This window comes from Thunnus albacares, chromosome 9, assembly GCF_914725855.1.
Source record: "Thunnus albacares chromosome 9, fThuAlb1.1, whole genome shotgun sequence".
Classification (NCBI taxonomy): Eukaryota; Metazoa; Chordata; class Actinopteri; order Scombriformes; family Scombridae; genus Thunnus; species Thunnus albacares.
Genome location: NC_058114.1, coordinates 13,277,494 through 13,295,012, shown reverse-complemented (window position 1 = coordinate 13,295,012; position 17,519 = coordinate 13,277,494). Strand labels below are relative to the sequence as shown.

Here is a 17,519-nt window from a genome sequence, read left to right as displayed (position 1 = left end):
GGCAGTATAGTACAAAGAAATACAGGCTGTTATTGACTACAAGGTTCATGATTTATCCAGGTGTGGAGATCACCTATATGATCATTTTTAGTTGCACGCATACTTTGCTGCAATAGTTTTATTTTGGTTTTCACAGAATCAACTGTAAATAGTTACAGTATAATGTGAACATGGAGTCAAAAAGGCCAAATACTGATGCAACTATTTGGATGAATGACAACATTTGTCAGCTAAAGGAAATCAGCACATTGATAGAGCAGTTTTCAAAACACAAGATAACTAACACAGCTCCAAAGTGTCCAAAAAAACCTGCAAAATTAAAGGACGGTTTCATTTTTTTTCAAGTCTGTCTTTAAACAGCAGTCAAATGCCCAAATAAACATTGAAACAGGTTTTTCTTGCCACAATTATTCCTCCTGTTCATACTGACCATTAGAAGATCCCTTCATAATGCACTTATAAAGTGATAGTGCCCAAATCCACTGTCCTCCTGTGCAAAAATGTATTTAAAAGTCTATCGTAAGCTGAAGTTTCAGATCTTTTAATGGCCAATATGAACAGGAGGAACAATGACAGTGAGGAAAACCTCTTACAGGATTCATATAGACACCTGACTGTTGTTTTAACAGACTTGAAAAATTGTGAACCTGTCCTTTAAGTTAAGGCACAGAGGAACAATCTTAAAAATCACCACCATATGGCAAACAGAAACTGAATTGACAAATAGGAGAAGCAGTAGCAACCTATACAACTTGATTATGTATTAATAATACATATGACAGATACTGATACTGCTTATTGGTATTTAAATGAGTATGACCCACCTTTTTATTATTGTTTGAAGTAGTATCTTATTTACTTCAATATTAAAGTTTGTCTACATCATGTATTGTGCCTTCAAAAGAAGCTTTTAAAGATAAGTTCAGACAAAACTTGCACAAAACAGAGGAACTTGGCTTCATACTCAAACAAACAAACAATCACACAAGAAACAAGAACACATTAATCAAATGTATTTGATGTAGTAGAAATATGAATTACAGTTAAGAGTAAAGACTGAATACTTCTTTTATTCCATTGTGACATGAACAGGTTCAAATCTAAATAAATGACCCAAGCTATAGTTATATTTACTTGTCAAACACTTCATTATTTACATAAAAACAGAAATACTCAGAGCTGTACTAATAGTGTTGTTGTTAGAAGTCAAAGTACTTCAAAACAGGAAAAGCTGCTGTTTGTGTCAGTTTTAAGAAGGTTTTCTACTTGTTGTATCACTCTGTTGTGGTCTCTGCACTTTAGGAAATGCAACACCAAGTTGCACAAATGTTGCTGAACTGAAGGAAACAAAATCTCAATCTTGTGGCTGCTGAATTATGTTTTTATTTTCATCTGAAATCTTTTAATATTTTTTCTTAGTTCTTGTGATTGCAGGTATAAAAAAACAAATTCTTTCCTGTGTCGGCCACACGCTGAAGCTGAAAGGCAACAGCACATTTTTAATTACTTTGATATCAAGTGTCGGATTATGAACCTGAGACTCATTTGATTTTAATTTCATCTCTCACTGACGTCAGAGCAATGAGCACACTTCTGTCCTGGATCCTGTTACATGTGATGAGGCAGATGAAGGATCATTTTTCTGTTTTAAATATCTCAAGCTCTTTATTTTAGTAAACAGCTGCAGGACTCAACCAGTTACAGACCACTCAGCACTCACAGGCTTTTTTACCAAGTGTAAAATTATATTTGGATATAGACAAAGTGACCAGCTGTCAACAAACGTGGGATGATTTCCTGCACTGAGTTTATTTTTCTGTGGCTGAATGGCTTATTTTCACAGACAGAGTTTTCCTTTCTAAATGTGCTATTTTAACCACATGGTTTGGTCTATGTGAATGAAGCAGTGCTTTCGTTTACATTGTGGTTCATCATTGTTTCCACTTTCGAATATGTGTGATTAATTAATCCTCAAGTTTCACACACAGGCTGTCAGAGCTGGAATTTTTTTTTGTTTTTAAGTGTATAGTTTTTGTAAAAGAGTTATGTTGAATTTTAGACATTTTGAACTTGTAATTCCAGTATCTGAGGGCCCTGAAACAGTTGAATTTTCGATATGTAATGTATTAAAATGAATACAGTGGGGGTTTTTTTTCCATTTTTAGAATTTAATGCAGATTTTTGATGGTTTCATGAATGAAACATTTGATGAAACATAAAAAAAGAAAGTGGCATTGAGGTAGCGCTGCAACAATTTCCTACTATTAAATTAATTGCCAACTATTTTGATAATTGATTAATCATTCTTAGAAGTCTTAGAAAACGTAAAAATTCTCTGGTTCCAGTTTCTCAAATGTGAATATTTTCTGATATCTTTAGTCTCTGACAGTAAACTGAATATCTTTGGTTGTAGACTGTTGGTTGAGACATAAGACGACATTAGTGGATGTCACCTTGGGTTTTTGGAAACAGTGATCAATATTTTTCACCATTTTCTGACATTTTAAGGACCAAACAACTCATTGATTAATCAAGAAAATAATCGACAGATTAATCGATAATGAAAATAATCATTAGTTACAGCCCTACGCATTAGGATTTTCAACATTATGTTGTGTTATTTGAGGTAAAGTCACAACTGAGTAAGTCAAATAAGACCAGCAGCATGATGAAATAACTCACTGCCTCATGTTTAGTATTAATAATCAATTTATTTCAGTCTAATTCATTCATTCAGTTGACACATATATCCTGAAAATAAAATGTTGGATTTAAAAGTAAGTTTAGGTGAGTTCCCCTCCACTAAATAAACCTGAATGACCTAAATGGATGTTGAGAAGCTTAGTGAAATGAAATGACACTTCTCAGTGATGTAGAGGAAATAAAATCAGCCATATCTCTGTAAATCAATTATATTTGTGATCAGCTGAGGTATTAGGCTTCGCTTTTAAGCTTATTTTATGCAGTTTTCACACCTAACACAGTATTCATCCTCCCTGCTGTACAGGGTTCTGTACCAAGGGACCGTCACCAAAAATCAACACTGACATGAAACGTAAACACAACAAACAAAACCTGTAACGGCACAAATGTATAAAAAATATAGTAAACCACACGCTGAAAATATAAATGTAACATGAGTTTAAACTCTTGAAGGTGTTAAGTTGCTTGATTTTGAATTGAATTTGGCTTTATTCAAGAATTTTCAGATCACAGACTGGAAACATTTATACAGATGAGCCTTTTCACCCTGTACATTCCCACAGCATCTCTCACTGGTTCCCATTTCTTTTGACTTGTTACACCTTAAAATGCCTGTAATGACCCCTCCTAACAGGTTATGTTCTTTAATGTGGACATGAGTTGTCATCTGTTCACCAAAAAGTGATCTGTTTCTTCTTAAATAATTTAATTTGAGGGATTTTTAGACACATGAAGAGGTGAAAGTATCAAGTATTTGATGAGAAAACAAATCAGAAAATAAACAAAATTTTGCATAACAGATTTTCCCCCTTTTTTCCTTTTAAACAACCTGTAACCACCCCCCAGATTAATGTTGTTACTCCTCCTGACAAGTGATACAAGTGGCTGTTGATGAATGTTTAACCTACACAGTCCAACTCTTGATACCTACCGATGAGGTAACTCTTAAACAACTGGTCAAATATATAGTTTCAATTTTTAAAAGGCTAGATAATTTCCTAAAACAGCTGGGTACTGTAGTTTTTTTGCAAACATAACTTAAACAGGAATACATTGTGCATTTTCATCTGCAGATTAATTCACAGATGGTTCTCTGTTAAATATTTACAGCCCTAAGACGATGTCAAAATAAACTACAGTGCCCATGTTTGACATATTTAAGAAAAGATCATCCAGTGCAATTGTGTAGGGCTGCAACTAATGATAATTGTCACCATCGATTAATCTGCCAATTACTTTCTCAATTAAACGATTAGTTTGGTCTATAAAATGTTGATCAAGCCCAAGATGCAACCTCAAATGTCTTGTTTTGTCCGGACCAACAGTCCACAACCCAAAGATACTGTCATAGAAGACTAAAGAAACCAGAAAATATCCATGTTTGAGAAGCTGGAATCAGAGAATTTACACATTTTTAATTAAAAAAAGACTCCAAACAATCAATTATCAAAATAGTTGGTGAATAAGATAAGATAAGACTTTATTGATCCTTAGAGGGGAAATTCGCATGTTACAGCAGTGCGGGAAACAACGAAACAGATAAGAACTAAGAGTAATAAATACAAACAAAATAAAAAGTCAAGTAAATGTAATTCAATCTATAAACATTATAAATATTACAGTACTTAGACTATATACATGACCTGAAATGGGTTATAAAAATAGAAAAGTTGTGCAAAATATGTGCAGAAGTGATGTTTCTGGTAGATTTTAGCTATAGATATACAGTACATGTATATGTTGTATAGGTGAAGTAATTAATGCAAATTAAATATGTTGTAGTGTTACCTACATATATATTTACAGTACCAGATATAATAATTTAATAGCAGCTCTACCATGGTGTATCTCATTTATGTGTCTTCAAAAGCTTTTAGACAACAATTAATGTCTATATATACACTATAAACTATATCACACTTTGGCTACACACCTATAAATACTTTTTTTGTTTTTATTGTTTGATTGATTTGCCGACAGAAAAGAAAAATACAAAACACGCCGTGTATCCTACTATCAAATTAAAGTCCCCTTCCACTCAAAAATGGGTTTTTCTTGTTACTTGAGTTGAATGTTTGAGTTTCAATGTGCAGAATAATTATGTGCAGAGTTTGACGCTGGTAGGCTGTTTTCACCTTCATCTGCTAGATAATTTATAAATTATCTGCAAGATAATTATTTTTTTGTGTGGGGAAAAACAATATCAAACACACATTATTATTCAAAGTAGTGTATTTTACGTCTTTAAAAACGTCTGGAGGGGATCTGTAAGGATTCATATGTCAGAAATTTTAAGAATGGAAAATGTAAGGCTTATAAAGCACGTAGCATGCACCTTTCTGCCCCCCTCCGCCTCTCTTTATAGTTCACACCCCTGCATTTACCGACAGCCCCTGCTCCGGGGGAGGGGGCGGGGGGTTAACGGGGGTTGGGGGGCTGGCCCCTGCTGATTCAGAGGTTAGGAATTTGCATCTGATTGCTGTTTGTCAACCAATGATCTGACTGTGCAGGCCGGAGAGTGTCTCCACGCCTCCCTCCCTCCGTCCGACCGTCAGTCAGTCTGTCTATCTGAGCGATGCGGGCACTCACACCGACGCGCAAACTCTGAAAACACAATTACACGCACAAGCCGAATGCGTGGATATCATGCAGTCACATGAAACCACTTTATTTCTAGACGATAAACACACGAACCACCTCTCCTCTTCCTATTTTTGGTGCTTTCTTCTCCTCCGTGTGTAACCGAGAGAGGGGGGGGAGACGAGGATTCAGAGACGGGGAGAACAGGAATGTTTCTTCCGGTTCCAAAGAGTGTAAAAACCGAACGGAAGCCGGCGTGGTAAGTTTATAATTCTCTTTATTTCTCTTTATTTATTTTTTAAAGCCTGTACAGTCTTGTAAACACCGTCTGTTTCCGTGGCTTCCCTCTTTTTTTCTCTTCTGCTTCTGTTTCACTTGTCACTCATAGGACGCAGCGTTGTTTTTTTTTTTTATCGATACGACGTAATCAAATCGCCTGATCGATAGTCTAGTTATGTCAGCCAATGAATGTAATATAAGCTCTACTGAGAGTGGCACCATCTCTTGTGTTAAAATATAACCGGAGAGCGTGTGCTTGACGTTTTAACGCGATTTTTCGGCGGTTTGATTTTTAACGGAATATAAAGAGTAAGAAATAAAACTGAGTACGTTAAAACCTAGCATTGTTCGTTTTAACCGTCAGTTTAGAAAAACGTTATACTGTTTTAACGGGCTAACGGTCGGATTTCGACCGTTAACGTGACCAAAAGTCTCTCACAATGTAGAACCGTAACTTGGCTTCAGTTAATATTACAAGCTGATTATTCACAGTGTCGTTATCCGGTTAGCTAGAGGCCAATAACGGATAAAGCAACTGCTCATGTGTTCGCCATTTAAGATTTATGACATAAAACTGATTAAACTGACTAATTAAAGTGATTTTTAAACGAGTTTTCTCACGGTGGCAGCTCGCCTCGTCTACAGTTCGAACACATTCTGTAATAATTCTGAGTTGCTGTCTTTTTTACAACGCCATTAAACATGCACTACATGATTGTGTAACGTTACATATACATCAGATTGCCCTTTTAAGTCAGATATAAAAGCCAGTGCATGTGACAGCAGCTACAATGGACTGCAGGGCCTTAAAACAAAGTTTGGTTAGTTAAAATGTCATGTTAGGGGTCTAAAGGTGGGTTTATGAATGACTTTGCAGCTGATATCCCTTAGGCCTTTCTGCTATTCACATTAACAATACCTAAAACAGAGTAGTAATGGCAGGGTTAAATTGTCCATACCAGGTTTACAAAGATTTCAGTCATATTTAAGACCAAAACAGGCAATAAATGGACTACATGCACTTAAAAATGTAAGAATAACTTCTAAAACAATAGTCAGGTCCCTTAATGAGCATTAACACATGTATGTGTTTCTTGCTGTAATCGTTCCTTCTGTTCATATAGATCATTAGAAGATCCATTTATAATGCACTTCATAATCCACAGCCCTCCTTCTGTACAAAAATGTATTTAAAAGTTAATTTGAACATAATATGAGGCTTCGGCCCTCCAAATCAGCAGAATCAAATAACTATCTTTCACAATTACTGTTTTTTAGTGTAAAAATGTGTATTTTTGTCATTATCCTTCCACTGTAGCTGAACATTGTCAGTCAAGAAACAGAATTTATCACTAAAAGACTTTAACTGTGGAGGATATCCACTTTATTTGATTAACTCAGACAGCTGAAGCCTCATATTGTCTTCAGATAAACCTTTTAAATACATTTCTGCTCAAAACGAGGTGGATTTCGTCCCCCCCCCATCATTTAAATTGAAAGCACATTATGAGAAGATCTTCTAATGGTCAGTATGAACAGGAAGAATGATTCACAGCCAGCAAAACCTGTTTCAGCGTTCATGTGGACATGTGATTTGTCTGAAATTTCGCGAACTTCTCTGCAATAAACCCTCCCCAAATGACTTGATTTCACAAAAAATGTTTAAGGGCTGTGTCGCAGGTTATCTCACAGGTAAAACCCCTAAAGGCTGTTGGTATTTCAGTGGAAGTGCGACACAAAAGGTGGAGTAGGTGGATTAAAAGGCTTTCAGGATCTCATAGTGGCTGAGATCAAGACAAGTCAAGTCAAAACATCCACAAGGCAAGTCCAGCATGTCAGGGGGAGCAATGTGGATACAATGAGCTGACTTCAGTGCTACAGCGGGGTGCTGGGAAACCCCATGGTATGACGTCAGAGGACTTGAAAAGGGGAAGCAAATGCAACTTTTCATTCCAAGTTGATTCAAAAAATGCTCAGGATCTTACTGTGTTTCTTTTAGGAGAGCCTGGTTGGTTACGCCAATGCTGACAGACCTCATAGCCACAACCAAAACTGCAAGATTGATGGGCATTTGGTTTGTGGTTGGGGTTATAGTTTCTCACCAGGGGCTCATTGAGTAGTGGGGGTGGGGGAGTACAGACATAGGTATCTGGTTTTGCTTTAAATCGATGTATAGTACGTGATGACGTGATGTACGTACTCAACACAGAGGGTTGGGTACGGTTTCGGTGGAGCACTTCGTTGTATCTAAATGAATTTTCAGGAAGTATACAACATATTGACCCATATGTTTCCTTCTGCATAACTCAGATGACAGGAAAACTGCATTCACACCAAATCCAGCACTAAGATGGCGGGGGCGTGTTGTTTGAGGTACAGTGGCCAAATTTTTTTCCCCAGGATGGCAAAGCAATAGGCTAATTGCAGTTAACTAAACATCTTTTGCTGGTGTGACTCCATTTAAAAATGTGTATGATTTTCATATCGAAGTGCAGGTAACTTGTTAAAGTTTTGGTTGACAAAGAGAAAGAAAGTGTGAGACGTTAGATTGAATTTGGCACCTGCGGCCTCCCAATGTGATTATTAAGCACTGAAATTATTAAGAGAGATTTCCAGGCCCCTTATCGCACTCTACACTCCTCCATCCTCCAATCACCTTAGGGGCTTGCCTAGAAATTGCCACACTAATCTGTTTGGTCCAATCTGGCATATGGTATCCTCTGGCCGGCACCGGCTAGCTGCACCGGCTCAGTGTATCCAGTGAAGAGAAATACTTCTGTAGCGAGCAGGTGGGGGTTGGGGGTGTTTACGTTGTGATCGGCCCACTGTGGATTAGAAACGTATGGCCGGCGATCAAGTTCAGATCTTAAAAGGCATTTTGCATAATGTAGGCTGGCCTAACAAGTAACACGCTCTGTTATGAAACCGGGTTTACATAATGATTCTTGCGGTTGCTCTTGATTTGAAGAACTGATGCTTGTGTTGATTTTTTTTTTTTTTTGTCATTTCCCATCAACGGGAGGTGTTGAAATATCAGCAGACTTTGACCTGGTCATATATCAATATATTATATTGATATTGTGATGTCACATGTTGTGGATTTTTGGTTATTAAAGTATCACAATAATACTTGATTATTGTGTCTTTCCAGGCTTAAAGGACAGGTTCACAATTTTTCAACTTTGTCTTAAAACCAGGCACCCAAATGAGCACTGAAAGAGTTTTTCCTCGCTGTAGTCCTGTTCATACTGGCCATTAGAAGATCTCCTCCAAATCTATAGTTTTGTGTTTTCCTGTTCAGCTGCAGTGGAAGCGGAAGCTTCATATTGGCTTCAGATAAACTTTTGAATACATTTTTGTGGATTTTGGCCACCATCACTTACATTGAAAGTGATATAAAGGGATCTTCTAATGGTCGGTATGAACAGGAGGAATGATTACATCAAGAAAAATGTGTCAGTGTTCATTTGGGCACCTTTAAAGAAATTAAAGAAGAAAATGAACATCTGCCTACCGCTTGGTCATCTTATTACAAGCACCAAAAGTTCTTACAGGCATTTTAAATGGTCTGTATTGATAGTTTTTTGACTGTTGTTGGCAACAGCTGATGTAATAGTGAATACGTCAATTTTTAAAGATACTAAGAAAAATGTTCTTATCATGGAGGAAAAGCCTCTAGAACAGTGGACACATTACTAGAAAGAACTGAACAATGAAGTGCTTTTGTAAACTTCATTCACTCATTCAAAAAGATTAAATTTATTAAGCATCTCCAATGTGAGGATTTGCTGCTTTTCTCTATATTTATATGAGTACAAATTGAATCACTTTGGGTTTTTGACTGTCGATTGATTGATTGATTGATTGATTGATTGATTGATTGATTGATTGATTGATTGATTGATATATGTGTGTATATATATATATATATATATATATACATACATACATACATATATATATATATATATATATATATATATATATATATATATATATATATATATATATATATATATATATATATATATATATATATATATATATATACGTGTGTGTATATATATATATACGTGTGTGGATTAATAATAAAGATAATGAACAGATACATTTTTCTTTTTAATTTAATCTTTATAATTGTTTTCTAGACCATTTTTACAGTCAGTGAGAAACTGTCTGCCATCATATCAGGTCCACATGAAAGTTTTGGACACGTGTTGCTGCGTGGCCATCGGTCACGTCTGTCTTCTCCTAGCTTTGGTTTCTGGTGGTATGCCTGCTCGCCGTCTTGTTGTGTTGATGTATCATGCTCTTGGTTCCCCGGAGTGTATTTTTCATGCCTTCCTTTTCTTGACACGTAAACTGGTCCCTCTGGCCTCTTTTTCTAATCAAGCCTTTGGTGTGATCTGTATTGAAACCAACTCAAGCTCACACAAAGGCATTTATATTTGTCATGTAAATTTGTTCGATATCAAAACTGGAGCAGAAATACACGCAACTTCCAGTCATCACAGACCTCTGAACACAGCCCAAGGGTATTTGAAGAACATTTAGAGAAGCAACAAGTGTAATATGCAAATATCCTGCTCACTTTGCCTCTGAGCATCATGGCTGAGTGAGCGGCAGTCTCTGGCAGTTGGCCACTAAACTGGTTAGTGGCTGTGAATAAATGACAAACATGCACAAACAAAGACAAACAGGTCTGACGCCTGTTTGTTTTCTTATTATCAAACAATAATCCTTTGCAGCAGGGTTGTAAAGACTGCTTTTTATGTTGTCACTAGATTCCAATCTCCCTTCAAGGCTTAAGGGTGTGGGCTTTGGCTTAAGGCTTACATGGTGCTACTTGAATGTTTCAGTAATAACCCACTTGTAAATAATATCAGCATGAGTTGTGTTACAGTGACTGTGAGTTGTGTCTGTGCACCACAAGTTTTCCTGCCATTAAAGAAGTGGGAGGCAGCGTGGCTTGGCTGCCTTTCAGCTGCTCTTGTGCCAAAAGCTACATTTCTGAAGAGCTTGTACGGCACGTGGGGCTTTAACTGTGTTATCCTGCCAAAAAACACAGGAAAAAAAATCACAAGCTACTTCACTGCTTGGGCTGAAGCCATGGGGGAATCCCATCAGTGCTGACGGTGACGCAGGCAGAGAGCAGCCTAAGGAAAGGTCTGAGGTTTTGGGATGCCCTGCAGTTCCTTAACCGAGCTGCTAGGACAGTTGTAGTCCTTGTGTTTTCAGCCAGCGTGATCTATCCTGGTACTTGTCTGCCTGGATACCAACACACAGCTGCAACATGCTGACATGTCCGTCAAACCTGAGGCATTTGTATGTCATATTTGCGTCTGCTGGCGCTGGCAACCTGCCCAAGCAATCAAAAGCTAATTTAATCAGATCCATGCCAAAAAGTACACATCCCTCATGAGCAAACATAGCTTCTAGTTTTTATTAGATGGTATACAGAGAAGCGTGTGCACATGGAACTGTGATCCGCATTTAGCATAGATGTGACAATTTCTGTTCTGGATGTCTCCATGTAGACCACATAAAGCTCTTTATCTAAGATTTCCACTCGTCCACAGCCACTGTGCAGACAAAAGACTTGATTGTTAAAGATCACAATACAATGACGTGACCGCACAGTCACCATATAAACCAACAAGTTAATCCAGTTTGGGACGTTCATGCCATTGAATGAAAATGCAAACCCCCTACCCCACCTCTCCCGCACTAGAGGAACTATCATCATACCGTCAGTCTAGGGTTACAATAGCAGCGCACTGAACTCTGCGAGCAGCAACACGCAGGCTGTCTCCTGAATCTGTTTTCTTTTTTTATGGCAAAGTCAGTTTGCACACATGAGGAATTTAGTTGCCTCTGAAGCTCATGTTAAGCATGAAAAGTGAGTCATACAGGCAAGTTGTAAAAAAGTGCTAGAGTTGAATTAAAGCTGTGTGTATAAAAAGTAACATTTACATATTTTATTTCAGGAAATGTGCTTTTCCAGTCGTCACATGTTCTTTTTCTGGTAAAACTGAGTAATAGGAAGCTGTGTAGGTGAAATAATGAATAGAAATGAATAGTGAATGCACAGAATAACAACTGTACAAAACTAATGCAATCCAGTACAATAGCCCCACATTCAACGCTATTGTTGTCAAGCACACGCTGTTCACCTTCTGTCAAGATTGTGTCAGAAAAGTGTTGATTGAGCTTGTGATTGGACTGTACGGAACAAAAGAAGAAAAAAAAAAGCCAGCATGAGCTGGAAATACAACAATTCAACCAGAACAGAGCTTAAAAAACCTGACGCTCGGTGACGTTGTTTGACTTCAGTTGTGCTGGTGATCGCCTCCTTAAGAATGACCCATGTTTCTCCACTAGAGCTGTCATCACATGAGATTAATGTTTGCTCTCATAACACTACTGTCTCCACGTGAAGCTGTACAGTAGGTAGGTTTGTAACATGGCGAGGTCAATATCCACCAGATGGGCGGCAAACATAAATGCCTGCGAACATTTCTGCTGAGTCAGCAGATACTTTTTCTTCTCCCCCATTTTAATGATCCATATCTTGATGACTTTTCTTGTGGTTAGATGAAGTCCTCCCATGAAGTTGGGTTCAAATGATTTTCCTGTATATTTTCTCTGTGGGCTGATCTGTCTTTAAGTAGCACTTGTTTAACATACATATGCATATGTTGTTCTCAACCTACATAGTAATATTTTGTTCCACTACATGTCTGACCTCCTCTGTCTTTGACTCACTCCTGAACAAAGATTTTAATATTGTGAGTTTTTGTACATTGAGTCACTCTTATCTGATATCTTGTGCCAATATCTAATATTGAAATGTATTTTTCTTAATACTAGAAGTGTTTCCACCGGTGTTATCCTATTTTCAGAGTGGAAATGCCCCTGAAACATTCACCAAAGGGCAAAAAGCGCTGTTTAAATCTGCAGTACCTCAGTAATGGACTCTGTTCTGCTGATATTCTACTCTGTGTAAAGCACACTAATAAGAGCATTGGACAAATAAACACACATTTGAACTGTTGTGCAAGTGCATACTAAACATGCCAGCAAAGAGAAATTACTCTGTCTTTCCTTCACATATTTCTGAGTGTAAAACATCACTTGGATCCATATTGTTAATATTTGTAAGAGCCAACTTGATATCATACATGTGGCTACAACAGTTACAACAAATCATTTTGGGGCTCGCCCTCTTGCACAGCTGGGTCCTGGTGCTTGATAGATAGCCACACATTTCACTGCTGAGCAGTGGATCACTGGATTATTTTTGCTATATGCCCACTTAATTTATGGCATAGCTGGGGCTAATCAGATTTGTCTCGCTGTGTTGCTGCGGCTCGGTGGAAGAGGTCAGTGGAAAGTGCGTGACCAGCCTGTGCGACACTTCCTCAATGATCTTGTTGTTGGTGCAATGGAGCTCAATGGAGCCTGTGTTATTGCCTCGCGAGGTAATACTGCAAGGAATGTGAGAGAGAGACGCATAATCAAGACCAGCACCACTGACCGACTTGTTTTTATGCCTTTTTTTTTCTTTCTTTTTTTATGTAGAAATGATCATGAATGGCTACTGTTTGGCTACTCCCCACACAGCCACTCATTAACATCTGCTGTACTAAACACTAACCAGTGTTTACATGATGAACGAATGCTACAAACAAAAACTAATTTAAAATAACGAACTTGTTAATGCATAAAAGTTATATACTAAAATTAAGAAATTTGCTAAATTAAATGATGAATAATGAGGATGAAATTAAATTTAACTTGAAATATAATTGAGCACACAATTCATTAAAGGACCAGTGTTTAAGATGTAGTGGCATCGAGCAGTGAGGTTACAGAGTGCAACCAAATGAATACCCCTCCTCTCCCCCTCTCCATCCAAGCGTGTAGAGGAACCTACGGTGGCTGCGAAACTAGCGAAAAACGCGAAAGGCCCTTTAGAGCCAGTGTTTGGTTTGTCTGTTCTGGGTTACTGTAGAAACATGGCGGGCTCCGTAGAAGAGGACCTGCTCCCTATGTACATATAAAGGGCTCATTCTAAGGTCATGGAAACACAATGAGTCTTATTTTCATGGCATTATACACTAATTCAATTATATTTATCAATATTATATTCCATTTCTGCCAAGTCTGTTCTGTTAGATCCCACTAAATCTTACATACTGGTCCTTTAAGTAAATCCTAATATATTACCTTATATTTAAATTAAATATAATACTACTGAAATTCTTTTATTTTTTTTTTATTTTTAATGACTATGAGGATGGCTTGTTGCAATCCGAATGGATATTTTTCTTTGATATCTGGACTTTTCAACTGTAAAAGTTTTACATTTAGTTCTTTGCAATCTTACCACCATTTCAATTTAAGAAGCATGGATAAATGTCTTGTCCTGTCAATCATAGTCCCTTTTAGAGAGATCCTGGCTATATGTAGATCAACTATTTATGCCAGGCTCACAACATAGTGTTTATTCATGGTGCTAATTTTAATAACAGGTCACCCCTCGTACAGTTTATAGTGCCCGTTAAGATATATTAGTAGCCTACCCTCGGAAAAAAGAGAAGAAGCTCCTTGATTGTAGCCAAAGGGAAGAGCTCAAAGCTGTTTACTGATGCAAACTGTTCCTTTGAGCAAAACAAACAGCCTACAAGTAAACTGCAGCTCGGATTATTTGCTGTTAGAGACATGAAGATATTTGCCCCTGCTATTTAAAATGTATATGTGTAAATATGTGACAACAGAAATTGAGTTTCACGCATAGATGTTTGCAGTAGGGAAGGTGTGGAAGTGTCTTTTTTTACCTGAGAGCTTTTATTCTAATATCACTCAACATGTAAAGACACACAACAAACAAGAAAAAACACTGTAAACTTAGAGGTTGCAGCTCAAAATATTATAAAATCTTTGGTGTGTTATGCTGCAAACTGGAGTGTGATGAATCAAAGTGTCTGATATATTCAGGTGTCAGAGTCAAATCACATTCAAAAATAAGAGCAAGACTGAAAAAAGCTCACTGGTGCTACTACAACCAGGAAACAACACACATATATAATATTTGTCCAGGAACATGTGTCTTGACAGCATCCGCACAAAGCCTGTTTCACTGCTATCATAGCAGGAGAGTACAAACTGACACATGATGCACGACGTTGCTGAGTGACAAGATGATTGAACCTGACAATAGACAATCTACATCTATGTACATGCATGATTATCGCATCAACTGTAGACTACAAGTCAGGCTGGAAAAACTTTTGTTCAGAACAGGGTGTAACATGAACATCAATGCAGTAGATAATTTGATAAATACAACACAGTACAGCAAGTACCATTTACAGAAACCAAAACGGCATCAACAGAGAATCCAAGGAGAACATTACAGTACCACCCACGCTGATACACATCTGATCTGTAAAGTGAGGAGCAAGAAACGTGAGCAAAGAGCATTTAGCAGCAGAGTTGGACGGGAAAAACATAAATCTTGTGGATTGCCACTTTAAGAATCTGGTTGTCTCTGATTTTCCAGTCAAGCAGAACAGGCAGACGTTCATTTTAATACCCAGTTTCAAGTCTCACAAAGACCTCACCCAGTTCATCTCAAACCGCACAGCTTTATCAGGCCAAAGATGGTTTCTTCTCTCAGTACATGAAAGGAAATGAAGACTTTGATTCCAAATGTTGAAATGCAAGATATGTATCTGCACTAATTTTGTTAGATAAGAACTACCTACAGAGGAAAAACCCTTGTGTTCATGCTGTCTGAGCACCATTTCTATTCCACTATCAAAACCTGTTTGTGGCACACATGTTGGAAACAACATGTGTGAGTTGTACAAGCACTACTTCACCAGTTGTCAGTGAGTTCCTGGGGAAAAAAAAAATCCCCCACAAAGTATGAATGAATTCCTTCACATTTGTTGTACTTTGCAACTGTGGCATCAGAAGGATTTGATGTTGTTTCCAGAGTACGTTCAACAGGCTACGTGTCCATGCAAGCAGCCAGTATTATATGTATGTGCATGTATATGAGGCGTTGTGGGTCTCTTTATCTCGTTGGAGTTAGACCCTTAGCTCTCCTTCTTATCACTCTGTTCTGTTTGCTCAGACCTTGCAATCTTCCACCTCTCAAATGTGGGTTTAAAAAAAAAGAGGATTAACCCATTAGCTCTCATCGTTTGTGCTTTATCCCACATTCAGCCAACTGTCAAAGTTTCTATCCTGGTGGCTTGTCCCCGCCCCCAGCCATCTATCCCAGCAGACCTGCTTCCCTTTAGCCAATTAAGGTGTTAAAAGAGCCCTGAGAGACTCGTATAGTAGGTTGTACATTTTTAGGGATTCTTTTTTATGTTGTATTAAGCTTTATTTTGCGATGTGTGACAATTGCTTTCTAACCTGAGGGGGGGGGGGAAGTCGATATTCTCTTGCCCCCACCCTGCTCCGAGAGGCCAGAGGTCATGGTGCTGCACAGAGCAGCAGCCCTAAATGTGCTGGTACCTTGCTCAATATATTAGCCTTAAAATGTAAATTCAAGTGATAGGGAAGGTGAAAAAGGATACAAGAGAAAAACATGTCGGACAGCAAACAGACAAACAGGCAGTGAAGTGGAGCAGTTAATGGCAGTCAGATAAGGAGTGTTTTTTTTTTATTTAATCCTTTATTTAAACAGGTTGTCTCATTGAGATTGGAATCTCTTTTGCAAGAGACACCTGTGTACAAGAATAAACGTAAAGTTTAAGCATATACAGATGTACAGGTAATTCACACGGTAGATGTTATTTTCACATTAAGAAAAGCAATTACAAGTGGGATTGCAACATACATAAGTACAGCCTTTAAAAATGGTCACGTGAAATTAGAGAGTGTAAGTTCACTTTTTTTTTTTCTTTTTTTTTTTTCACAGCTCCTTCCAGTTGTACGCAGCATAGTATTTGAACTCACTTTTTCCAAGTTCAGTGTGAACAAGAGGTACAGCTCATCCTTAAAATGTCCTGTGACCTGACAGGACTATATTTCTTGCTGCATTATTCCTGCATGCACTTAAATCACCATATATAAGACATTACAGCTGTATCCATATTTGTCCTTTGGTCTTTGATCAACACCAAACGCCAAGTAGTCATACTGATTTGAAAGCAGACTGTTGCATTTCAAAAGCCTTCATAAAAGTCTAGAAATACATTTGTCGAGGAAATCCTCCCTTAGACCACATCCAGTGACCTTTTCCACAGCTACTCAGACATGATCAGTGTTACCCAGTGATAGAGCAAAACTACAGCAGTAAGACTATGGACAGACCATGAAACCTGTTTGCTACCTGGCCTTTTTTTTCTGGAACAAAGCAGGATTTTCAAATGATAGCTAGTTAACATCCCAAAGGGTTGATAATGTAAAGAAATGACTCAATGTACAGGACTCAGCCCTAGACTGCTCATACTGCCTAGTTTCACACCAACTTATAGTTTAGATATCAAATGCCTTATCACTCTAGCCAAGGTCTGGTTATTCATAGAGTGTGAGAATGAGATACCAAAGCCAACCTCCAGACATTTTGCACAGCAGAGTTGCAACCAGAAAGGTTTAGTATAAGTGTTATCATTCATTTTAAGTACTGTTTTTAACACTAAATACTGGTCTTATTCAGTGCCTGAATTGCTGACTGTAATATAAGTCACACGCTACTAATGTTAAAAAAAAGAGAGAGATCTGGGGCAGAATTTTCCTTAAATACTAGCAAAGTCACTTGTTGCTCATGTTAATTAAGAATGAGGAGTGGGTTGAAGGTTGAGATCAGCTGTTGTAGTGTTTGTGAATTAAAAACGTGCAGATCAAACATAACTGAAAGCAAGGAGACTAAATGATTCATACCTGAACTCTTGCTACTGACCATACACCCGCATTAGGTCATCCTTTCAGGCAGG

The 17,519-nt window shown here is 37.8% G+C and overlaps 1 protein-coding gene across 2 annotated transcripts in view; it reads left to right on the top strand.

Moving 5' to 3' along the window:
* Positions 1–5,233: 5,233 nt before the first annotated feature.
* Positions 5,234–17,519, top strand: part of arid3a (AT rich interactive domain 3A (BRIGHT-like)) — a 52,063-nt gene continuing 39,777 nt past the window's right edge. For both annotated transcript variants that reach the window (XM_044361864.1, XM_044361863.1), the window contains exon 1: positions 5,234–5,542. The gene's annotated coding sequence lies outside the window, so the exon portion shown is untranslated. The remainder of the gene's footprint in view (positions 5,543–17,519) is intronic.